Below are 12,542 nucleotides of genomic sequence, written 5' to 3'. Positions count from 1 at the left end.
GCATCTAGGTTGGTTCCACAGTCTAGGTATTGTGAATTGTGCTGCTATGAACATCGTTGTAGCAGTATCCCTATGGTACGCTCTTTTAAGGTCATTAGGGGAATAGCTGGGTCAAATGGTGGTTCCACTCCCAGCTTTCCCAGGAATCTCCATACTGCTTTCCACATTGGCCGCACCAATTTGCAGTCCCACCAGCAATGTACAAGTGTACCCTTTTCCCCACATCCTCGCCAGCACTTGTTGTTGTTTGACTTCATAATGGCTGCCAATCTTACTGGAGTGAGATGGTATCTTAGGGTGGTTTTGATTTGCATTTTTCTGATTGCTAGAGATGGTGAGCATTTTTTCATGTACTTGTTGATTGATTGTATGTTCTCCTCTGAGAAGTGTCTGTTCAGATCCTTGGCCCATTTGTTGATTGGGTTATTTGTTATCTTATTGTTTAATTTTTTGAGTTCTTTGTATACTCTGGATATTAGGGCTCTATATGAAGTGTGAGGAGTAAAGATTTGTTCCCAGGATGTAGGCTCCCTATTTACCTCTCTTATTATTTCTCTTGCTGAGAAAAAACTTTTTAGTTTACGTAAGTCCCATTTGTTGATTCTTGTTATTAACTCTTGTGCTATGGGTGTCCTATTAAGGAATTTGGAGCCCGACCCCACAATATGTAGATCGGAGCCAACTTTTTCTTCTATCAGACGCAGAGTCTCTGATTTGATATCAAGCTCCTTGATCCATTTTGAGTTAACTTTTGTGCATGGCGAGAGAAGGGGATTCAGTTTCATTTTGTTGCATATGGATTTCCAGTTTTCCCAGCACCATTTGTTGAAGATGCTGTCCTTCCTCCATTGCATGCTTTTAGCCCCTTTATCAAATATAAGATAGTTGTAACTTTGTGGATTAGTCTCTGTGTCCTCTATTCTATACCATTGGTCCACCCGCCTGTTCTGGTACCAGTACCATGCTGTTTTTGTCACTATTGCTCTGTACTATAGTTTGAAATCTGGTATCGCTATACTGCCTGATTCACACTTCCTGCTTAGAATTGCTTTTGCTATTCTGGGTCTTTTATTTTTCCATATGAATTTCATGATTGCTTTATCTATTTCTACAAGAAATGCTTTTGGGATTTTGATTGGCATTGCATTAAACCTATAGAGAACTTTTGGTAATATTGCCATTTTGATGATGTTAGTTCTGCCTATCCATGAACAGGGTATATTTTTCCATCTTCTAAGATCTTCTTCTATTTTCATCCACTCATAAGCATGACTTTTCCTCTTTTGACTCTGGTATTCACACTTCATGGATTAAACATATAGATATTTTTATCATCCATTGCCCTCCCTTCATCAACTTTTAAAAAAAAAACAAGTGATTTCTTTAATAAGTACCTGAGAAGAAACTTGGTATCTCTAGTGACTAGATTAATAAATGCTAAGTATAAGCCTGTAGACTGATAGAATAATATTTACCAGAGCTATCTCATTAGTCCTGTCCATATCTTTTGTGATTTCTGACTTGGCTCTATCCTTTGGACTGTGCTTCTGGATTGATACCTTCAGATGTGTCTCTGTATCTTCTTGAATGATCTTCTGTTGCTGAGTTTACTACCTGACTTGATCTTGTTTATTATATAATTTAGGGAGTATGATTCCTGAATGAGCATCCCTAGAATAACTTTAAATTTAGCATTTGACAAGCTCAGTCTTATAGAGTGACATACCAAGTTAGCAATATATACTGCTATCCCTACCAAGTGCTGGAGATTAGGAATGGAGCGTGAGGGCAGCTGATAAAAGAATCTTGAAATCCTGAAATTTGCTTTTAAAATATTTCTAGACAAAATCCATAATCAAACAGTTAAGTTTTTTTTAAATGGAAAGATAGATTTTGTAAGCAATGGTCATATATTGTAAAGTTTTGCAGATCTACTTCACACAAAAAAAGGAAACAGAAAACTAGAAATATGTATATTTACCTCTTATTGAACTTATTATTCAATATGGATATTGGCAGCCTTAAAAAACATACATCACACATTTCTCAGAGCCACATTCATCTTTGAAAAGCAAAAAAAAAATTGCATTGTTTTTAAATAGAGAGCTTGAATGGTGTCAAAAGTTGCTTCAGATCTCTCCCTTTCTTGGACTTGCTTAAAAAGTAAATGATGTATAGAAAGGCCTCTTCTGCACAAAGACAAGTTTTCTTAAACTTTTGTGCTCAAAAGCCAACAATGCAAAACAATATACTTTTTGAGTTTCAAATGACTCTCATATAGCAATTATTATAGGCAGGAAATCTTTATTATGTGTGTAAGTTATGTTATAGTTTCTAAAAGCAATCAGATAACTGATATAGCTTTATACTCTCCTTCCAAAGGACCCCCACCAGAGACAAGCGACTTAAAGGTGATAAAAGTCTATGGTGCCATCTTGAAAAAATTGTTCTTAGTCCACGTTCTGTCACAACCTTGGTGCAAATACTTAGAAAAGTTCTCTCATCTCTTTAAATTTTATTCACTGTATTTAAAAACAATATATAGATTCTTTTTTCTGCCAGTGTTAGGGAAATGACAGAAACTTCTTTTGTATGTTAAGTATAATAAAAGGATTTTTGGGTCATATCTGGGATGATAATTTGGTCCCTGCTCTATCTAAATTTATATGTGTAGAATAAAAACTAATCATATGATGGGATTTTATTAATATAACACTACCTTATCTCACTAGAGGGCAGTATGACAAATTAGACTTTCTCTCTTATATGTCCTGGATGCAAAATATCCTTGATGAGTTGGGAAAAGATATGTACATTTAATATATTAAAGTATAACATTATATGATTTTTGAATCTTAGTAAATGCATCATTGAAAGTATCCAGTAAATATTTTACTATTATTATTCCCAAGGTCACACAGGCAATGAGTGGGTAAAGCCAGGATTTTGAAACTCTGCCAGTTCATGGAGCCTGGGCTCCACCACAGATAGGGGGTTCTCGACTTATGGCTGTTTTACTTCATGATGGTGCAAAAGTGTATGTATATCCCCATACTGTTTTTTCACATTAAATATGCTATTTAATAAATTGTATGGAATATTCAACACTTTGTTGTAAAATAAGCTTTGTATTAGATGGTTTTGTCTAACCGTTGGCTGATTATGTTTCTGAGCATGGTTAAGGTAGGCCAGGCTAAGCTATGTTTGGTAGGTGAGGTGTATTAAATGCATTTAATACAAAATATTTTCAACTTATTATGTTTTTTTCTCACACCACTGTATATATTAGATGCTCAGCTGGGATGTGGAATTTGAGTGCAATGTAAAAATCCAAAGAATATAAGAGATCTTGCAAGGGTTGCATAAATATTCAAGTAAAAGCAAAATCCATCCTAGACCAAGGTGAATCTTAAATGCTACCTCATGTGTGGTTTGTGATTTATGATTATGTATTTGAACATAAAAGAAATGTCTTTGCAATACGTATTGAAAGATTTTTCACATAGATAATTCATATTTCTCCACGAACAGACTAGGAAGTGAGCACTCCTATTGCTTGACGTACTCTTTTCTTGGTCTTAGTTTTCCTATCTAAAAACTAATGAAGTTGGAATAATGTGTCACATATAGTGCTTCCCTTATGTAATAATATTCCTTCTTTATATTTAAACTGCAAGAAATTCTGTTAATTTAGAAACTGCACTCATGGTGTATCATAAGGAAGATGATTTGTCTTTCACTCATTTTGCTATTTCTTCCTCTCTCCATATCTTTCAAGGCGAGGATTGAAAAGATTTTAACACTTATTCATTATATCCAATACACTGCTATGTAAGTCCATCTTGGTCCTTGTATTAGATGGTTTTGTGTGTTAGATGGTTATGCTTCCAATAATGTGTGGCTGAGTGGGGGATTTTCTGGTGTCCATTGTGAACCATGTTTGAAGCACCTGTCAGAAAGGGGATATGGGTACAGAGGGGAGCATAATTAATGTATCCTTTGCTATGAGATCCTTATAAAAATACTCAAAAGGAGTTTGAGATTCATGGTACCATCATATCTGAATAGTTTCATGTCCAGAAGGGAGAGGGCTAGTAGATGATGGCCGACATTCCTAAGCAGAGAATGCCATATAACCATTAATCTTTCTTAAAACCAATGCTTTGCATTCACATGAAGGGGGCATAAATAACATTCCATAGCATCCCATTTAAACACAAGTTGTCTAGGGACCCTGCTTGATGTTTCTCTTTAATACATTCAATGGAAATATTGGAGAAAATCCAAACATTCATAAATAAATTAGGAGAAAATTGTCTCCTTGTATCCCAAATCAGGCGAAAGGAAATTATTGGATTTTAGCAAAAGCTCACACTTTTTGCCCTTGAAAAAAATATTAAAACAAATCTGTTTCTTAGAACCTCTATTAAGGCCTAGATTAGAAGCTGAAACCAGATCCAGGTTTATCAGCTCTAAACACACACACACACACACACACACACACAAATCAGCTCTTGAGTTTGGAAGTATTTATGTTTTAGAAGAGCTCATGATCTGAGCAGAGGGCTGGAGGCAGTGCTGAATACCCTAACGTTTGAATATTCTTTGATATTGAATAAATTTGATGTGTAGTACAGGGCTTATGAATGTCTGGGCCAGTCATTCTCTGATTCTTGAATCTTTTGTTTCAAAATCTTGAAAAGATTTGAAGAATGAATGGGCCTAGGGAAAGGCAGTGTCCTAAATTTTGGTTGGTCTTAGAAAAACTTCCACTCACATGTTAAGTTCTACACATTAAGAACCAATTACTTCTCCTGACCAAGGTTTTTCATATTCAATCATTTTTACCCCCTCCTCTTTCTGAAATGTATTTTATTTTTCCCTTTTTGTTTGGTAATTTTACTAGTACTGCAGATTACTTGCAAACTGAGAGTATGTTTATTAATATATCCGAGTACTACTTTTTCATTTGTAAATCAAAGACCAGAATGTCTGACTTATCTCTCAAGGTAGATGTAATACAAAAGATACATTTTAAATTGCTTTTATGTGAAGAAGTTGTGATATAGTAGTAGCAGTAATAATAGCATTAATATCTATAGGAATGTCTGTCATATAAGTAATTGTAATTTTGAAACCATATGGGACTGTAGTGTCTGTGACAGAGGTGAAGAGTAGAAAATACTATATCTGTAGATATGTCTGTAGCATACTATACTTCTTTAGCCTTCAAAATACCCAGATGCAATCATTAAATTCTCTACGATTCCTAAATGCTGGTATGTTTTGCCTTGATTAAAGATTTGCCAGGAAAAATATTTCCATTCATTGAAGCCAAATTGGAAGAGATCCCTTGCTCTGTTTCACAAAATAATGATCTTTTAATTGATTAAATGTTAAATAAAATCTCTCCAAATTGTAAACTTAATTATAAAAATTGCACAAGTGATCAATTTTTTTTTTTTTTTTACTTGGGAACATAACATGATTTCTTGGTCTTTCTCCAATTTGTTGGAACTCCATGGAATTCGATTTCATTGTTGACTTAATATCATTTATATTTCAGAACAACTTAGTTCCTATATTGTTTTTCTCCGAGCTGTTACTTTCTATGCTTAATCTTCTACCCACTTCTAGCATGCTTACACTGATTGAAGAGGACATGGTTTAATTGCTTATATCAGTGGATCTGGAGACAACTTTAACCTACCTTTAATTTCTAGACCTGTTAGGTAGAATCATGGCTGAAAAATTGGATTTTCTTAAATTGGAAATAATATTGGATAAATGAACCTTGGTTTTCCATAGGTCCTTTTAAGCATACTTTAGACAGGCTTTGGATCAGTTTTTATCAAACCTAGACTATTTGCTTCAGTATTACCTGGAGTATTTGAATTCTAAACCTGTAGTAGGCTTTTCTTTTCTTTTTTCAATGCTGGGGATAAAACCTAGGGCTTCATGCATTCTAGGCAAGCACTCTACCAATGAGCTACATCTGCAACCCCAATACTGAATTTTTTTAAACAAGCGTTCCCTGTGGCCCTTGAGTACAAGCAAAAATTTGATAAACATTGTTGTAGGCTATAGAATTATTCAAAGTATTGTGCTTTTTCCAAGACAGGGACCATGTTTTCAAATGTGATTTATATATTAAATTATACTAGAATAGGAACTCTTTCAGAGCAGGAGCCATATCTTATTTATTTGAATACAAAGTAGGTGCTCAATAAGTAAATTAGACATGAATAGTAAGTTAATCTTCTGGTACACCAAAGGCATCCCAATGAGCCACTTGGGAGACAGAATGGTCAAAATGATCATGGGTTGGAAAAGAACATGTGTTGTTTTGGCTCTAAAATGTAAAATAAACACAGGTTTGAATTAATAGTTTCTTTTCTGTTATGATGATAATGGAGGTCAGAAAACTGTGATGTAATATTAGAGCTAGATTGGAAACTGGAGCAAATGCTTCATTTTATAGATGAGAATATTTAGACCTATTGCTATTAAGACAGCCAAGTTTTCAAAGCTTGTTAGCCATGGATCCAGGAATGGAACTTGTGATTTCAAGCTCAAATTATTCACTCTTTTCACTCTCACCTCTCAGATATCTTTTTTTTTTTTTAAGCTTAATGGCAAGAAATTTATGCAATCTATTTTTTTAAATATGCCAGCATAATTAGTTGATTGCATAGTTAAATAAGGTATTTTCTATGAAATATAAATCACATCAATTAGTGGAGCTGTAGTTCAACAATGTTAAGTGAGGTTGTATGAAATGGTATTAAAGGGGTGGACCCAAGATGAACAAGAGACAATTGTTTATAATACCCTTCAATATGTTACCAAAGTCTTTACTTGATAGTTCTGGGAACAATTGCTTACCAGGCTAAAGCTTTTCTTCCCAGCTTTTCTCACTATTCTATGGAACCAATCCTCCACTGGAACTTCTGGAGAGAGAGGAAGTGAGGTGGTGGTGGTGGTGGGGTATCTCTCCAAAAGGGGTCGTTTTGTATCCTTGTTCTGCCACTTTCTACTTCTGTGTTTATACCTGATCTCAATCTTCTCCAAGATAATTTGAAGCCCTTAAAATAGAGCCAGGAATATGTCAGCCACTTAATCAATGTTGGATTTTTGTTTTCTACCTGCACATTCCTCTGCCATTGTTGCTTTCCTCTACAAATTGAAATAATAACACTGAAGATTAAAGGGGCTCATGGCTCTTCTGAGGGGAACTTTTATGCATAGTGAAACTAAAGATTAGAAATGTTGTTTAAGTTTCCTGAAATTAGAAACAGAAGTGGTATTAGGAGCTAATGCTCTTGCAGATCCTGTGGGATTTCAGTGGGTGGGTGGCAAGGACTAGAACAAGAATCCTTGTTTCCTTCTGCCTTCCTGGAGAGTGTGATGACTCCTGGCACTGGGGTATATAGTGTGAGTGTTATAAAATTGCTGGTGAGTTTTGCACACATAATGATGCCTCTGATACTGTCATTAGCTGTTCTTCTCTCTCTCTCTCTCTCTCTCTCTCTCTCTCTCTCTCTCTCTCTCTCTCTCTCTCTCCCCCCCCCTCAACAATTTTGTGGCTTAAGAAATGCCCAGTTATGTGAATTAGGTGAATACATAATTGTTCACTTGATGATATTGTCAAACCCGGATGGGGCTTTTTATTTTATTTTATTTTTTCAATTTCATGTAGAAAATAGGAAAAAGTAAGGAGATACACTGCAATTTGGATTTAAAGGCCGTAGTGAGTCTTCACAGTGTTAATATTTTCCAAGATCTTAATTCCAACTCCATACATTAGTGATTCCTAGTTGATGCTTGGAGACTTTAAAGAGTCTAAAGCCTCTTAGAAATACACAGGTAATACAAAACTAGAGCATTAAAAATTGCTATTGTATCCTCACAGTTTCTGCTACTGAAAAAACACTGTCTTACTCTGTGATTCATACTCAAAATTTCAAGGCTCACAAAGGCATCAGAGTGCTCCATATACTTGTAAATTTCCCCTTTAGATCCTTTAAATTAGTTTCCCTGTCAAAACAGCAAGAGGAGTTTATTATGATTTTATTTAATCCATTGATTAAACAGTCATTTGTTGAAGTCATCTTTCATAATATCAGCTAATAAATATTATAACATGACATTCTAATTTTAATACTGCTTAGGTGAGAGAGACAATACATGCAAAATATGCATATTTAAATTGGCAATTGACAATAAATGCGGAGGTTGCAGCTTGAGAAATGGGTGTCTAGGAAAAAAATAAGGCAAGCCAGACTGCTATGTGAGAATAATTATATCATGTAATTTGCATGCAAATATATTTAAACTAAAGAAATAATTCTAAATTATTCATAACATAAGGTTGACTTTGTATTGCCATTATTCCTTACATAAAATATATGCCATAAATCATGCTTTTAATGTAGAAGAGAATAGCTGAGGTGAAAATACAGTTTTCTCCCAGATGTACAAAATGCAATTGAATATTCCACGTTGAAAGAGGTAATTCTCAATTACAGCATATTGGAATTACTTGATAATCCATTATATGTAAGTAGTTTAAGCAAAATGTTCCTCTTTATAACAAATTAACTTTTTTCAAAGGATGTATTTCTACTCTTTGTGTAAGGTAATAACTATTTATTTATAAACTATAAAACATATAGCACTGTTATGCCTACAGCACTCAGAAATTACTAGGCTATATATTCATTAAAGAGAAGTGATTACTTTCCAGATATCTTGCCTACAATCTTTTATTGACCTCATAATGCAATTGCTATGCTTAATAGACTGATGCAGCTGTTTGTGCAATTCTTCTCACAACATGTGAGTTTGCTACATAAGTTCAATAATAATTCAGACAGGCACACCCGCTTAATAAGCTTAACAGGCAGGAAAAGGAGCCTGCCCGACATAGGAAAATATCAGTTGGTAGCCCCAAGGATATGGAAGAGGAGGAAAAAATGATAAAATGTTTTTATGGTAATTGATTTGTAATTGTTACTGCCCACATTTGGTCTCATTGGGAAATAACAGTTTTTAAGGATAGCTGATACAATTATTTGAATTTTGATGGAGAAGATGTGGAATTTGAATTCATTTTCTTAAATATGCCACAAAAATATTCATAGATCACTATGGGCATGAAAATACGGGAGCAATAACAGCAATGATAATACAACAGTAATTTCTCCTTCCTTGGGGGGCTGTTTTTATATTTGCATGCCGTATATTGTCTCACAGGTTTTCCATCTAGTATTTTTTTTTCTGACTAAAAAAGATATGGATATAAAATAAAAGTGTGAATGTAAATGTCATTGGAGGAGCAAACAAAATTGAAAAAAAAACTCTATTATGTGGATTTAAATTATAGAAGTTTGACATGGTGACTGCTTTATATTAATATTAAAAATTGCCAGATTTATTAAAAATAATAAGCATTTAAACATCTATTTTATGTCTGTGTCTACAAATATAGCACATATATGATTGTAATTGGGTATGTTTTCTGAACACTTCAAGCAAGCTGAAAGAAAAATTATAAGAAAATGCTTAAAATCTATTTCAAAGTTAAAATGATATATAAATTCTCACTTTATTGTATACTGAATCCAAATCAACTTGTTTTCATGAAATAGGCTAAAGTTTTAGTTTATCTCTGCTTGTAATTTTACTGAAGATATTCTGATAGGAAAACATAATATTCTCACATAACTTACTTTAGATATAAATTTTCTATATTTTTAGGAAGTTTGAAGAGGGCAAAATGTTTGGAACTCATTCTATTTTAGTTTTTCTGGCTAACAAAAGACAAATGATTCGAGCAACATTTTAAAAATATTTATCAAAATGATGCAGTGACTAAATCCAAAACTTTATATTCCATCACTCTAAAATTAGGCTGTAACTTTAGTCTAGAAAATACTAATCAATGTTCTCTGCTTGGTATTAGTATCATATGGTAGCATCATTTTTTATTAACATAATACAAATATCCCATACAGTGCTACCCCTTTCATTGCTTGCGGCTTTGGAATCAAAATGTCACAGCAAATTTTACTTTCACTAATAGATTGAGACGTGTACATTACATTAGTAAAAGTGAACAGTAGTGTGTATTATGGCACAATGGCAAAAGCAGACACACAGAACAATGCTCCAAATTATAGTTTGGTTCTCCTTCATCCCCAAACAGTAACAAAGGAGTGAGAAGTGTGTGGGGGTAGTTTATTACCTTTTTGGAGTAGAGTTCACCTTTCTGCAACTTCTCTACATGCACTGTCAAAATATCACATTATACAATTCACTGGAATTGAACTTATTGCTAAATACCCATTAGGTTCCCAAGAGATGCCTCACATTAATTGTTTAGTGAAAGCACCCCTAGGCTATCACCAGGGAAGCACATTAAATGCATAAAAAGAGAAGTTGACAGAGATCCCTGTAGAACAAGATGCATCTACCAAACTCAAGACTTCTCCAGGAAAAATCCTATGAGGCAGTGTTAAAAATGTTCATTTGGGGTGGGGGTAGGTTTTTTTTCTTCTTCTTCTTTTTTTTTCCTACTGGCACAAACATACAATTTGAGTGAAAGAAAAAATGATGCTAGAAAATTATTAGAAAATGACTACTCTGTAATTTTAAGGAGAATTTGCTTTTATGTCTTGGTTCTGAGGCATCAATGCAGCTTCCAGATTTAAAAAAAAAACAGAATTGAAAAAGTTAGAGATAAAGGACATTATCAATCTAATGATGTTACAAAAAGAGAATGGTGGCAAAAAGTAGGGGGTGGGGAAATAAGTTTTGAAGTAAATGAGAAGAAAGCAACTGGTAGCAAAGTTTTAGGCTAATGCCAAATAGACTGATACAGGGAAAAAAGTCGAGTCACAAAATGAGTGACAGCGAATTCTGGCAAAATATGTTTTCATGTCTGTCTGCCACATTGCTTCTGAAAATGTTTCCCTTTCTGAATATAGCACAGATTTTTATCACTCCCCTGTTTAATTACAATTGCTGGTGAAACTATTGTACATCTATTATGCACTATTATGTTTGTTTATTTCACATCATTTTGTTTAGAATGTTTCTAAAAAGGAAATGTAAAAAAAGCAAACAAAATATGTGCTTGGTGTTTTAAATCTCCCTACCTCCCTTTTTTTTTTTTTTTTTCCTTCCAGTTTTCTGTGTTACTGTGAAAATCCCACTAGAGGGGGCACTAGTAAAACAAGAAGCAAGATTTTAAACATACAATTTTTTTCTCTTGGAGGTGAAAATAACTCACCCTCTTCCACTCATACCTGGACAGGAATATTTTGAGGAGGTTACAGAAACACAGTAAAGATGCCATGTGGAAAGAATCTTTAAGTCTTTAAAGTATTTCCTCTAAATTTTATTTAAAAACTTTCAATGTTAATGTGCTGTAGCTGAACACTAGCCAAAAGAGCAAATTTTCTTGTTTAAATATAGACAAAAATTTTATATACGTTTGTATTGTGACCATTGAAAGTTGAAATCTTTAAAAAATATATTTTTCATACGAGATTTTTTTTGCAACTCTGATCATAATATTAATACATGAAGGATGAAAATTATTTTTTAGTTGTTGAAATGAATTAACCCAAGGCATGGACATGGTCTTAACTTAGTTCATTGTTCATCACAGAAAATAAATATTTTTAAGAAATATTTTAGAAAAATGTGTCATCTGTTTGTGATTCATCTTCATTAAGTGCCAAAGTTTGCCAAGCATTATAAACTTTAATATAGACACTGGTTGGATCCTGTATTTTATTACTGGTAGTTTTATTTTTAAGTCATTCACTTATGAAAATTCCATAAGGAATAATGCTAACATAACCAGGGTACCACCTGATGTGAGAGAGTATTGCATCCCGAGAATCCAGAGCGCTGTTGGCCCTCATGAGCTTTGGCTTCCATGAGGAAAGGCCTGCCCAGAAAGCGCTCAAATTGGGCTCCTTTGGAAACTTCTCTACTCTCTAATTTATAACTCTGATGAAAAGTTTAATTGTCAAATTTGTAAAATGCCGTGTTGTAGCAAATTAAATAAAATCATCTGTTCTAAATTCTTATCACAATGGCTGGAAGAATGTGTGTTTAATAAAAGTTAGCAAGAAACATTTAAATGATAGTCATTCAAACTATTCATTCCTTAGCCTTGGAATATATATAGTCTGCTAGATTTTCATGTTGTGCTGTCTTTCTTATATTCTTAGTATTTATATCCCAAACTTTCTGACTTGACTTATCACAGCTTTTCTGGAGAAAATTGGTTACTTCTTGCTGAAAAATCCTTTCCACCCTGACATACTAACATGCTGTGGATTGGTATTTCTTATGCTTTACTTTTGGTAGTCTGCCAGTATTTCTTACAAATGTCAGAAGTATGTTTTAGAAAATTAAGGTCTAAGTTCCCTTGCCATCTAAATTTCATTGTCACTTAAAAATAGCTCTGAGGAAAATACCATCATGTACTGTATATCAAAGTCATTAGAACCCTCAGTCTGGAATAT

Source organism: Spermophilus citellus, assembly GCF_964194105.1.
Source record: "Spermophilus citellus genome assembly, chromosome: 5".
NCBI lineage: Eukaryota > Metazoa > Chordata > Mammalia > Rodentia > Sciuridae > Spermophilus > Spermophilus citellus.
This window is presented reverse-complemented; position numbering follows the sequence as displayed.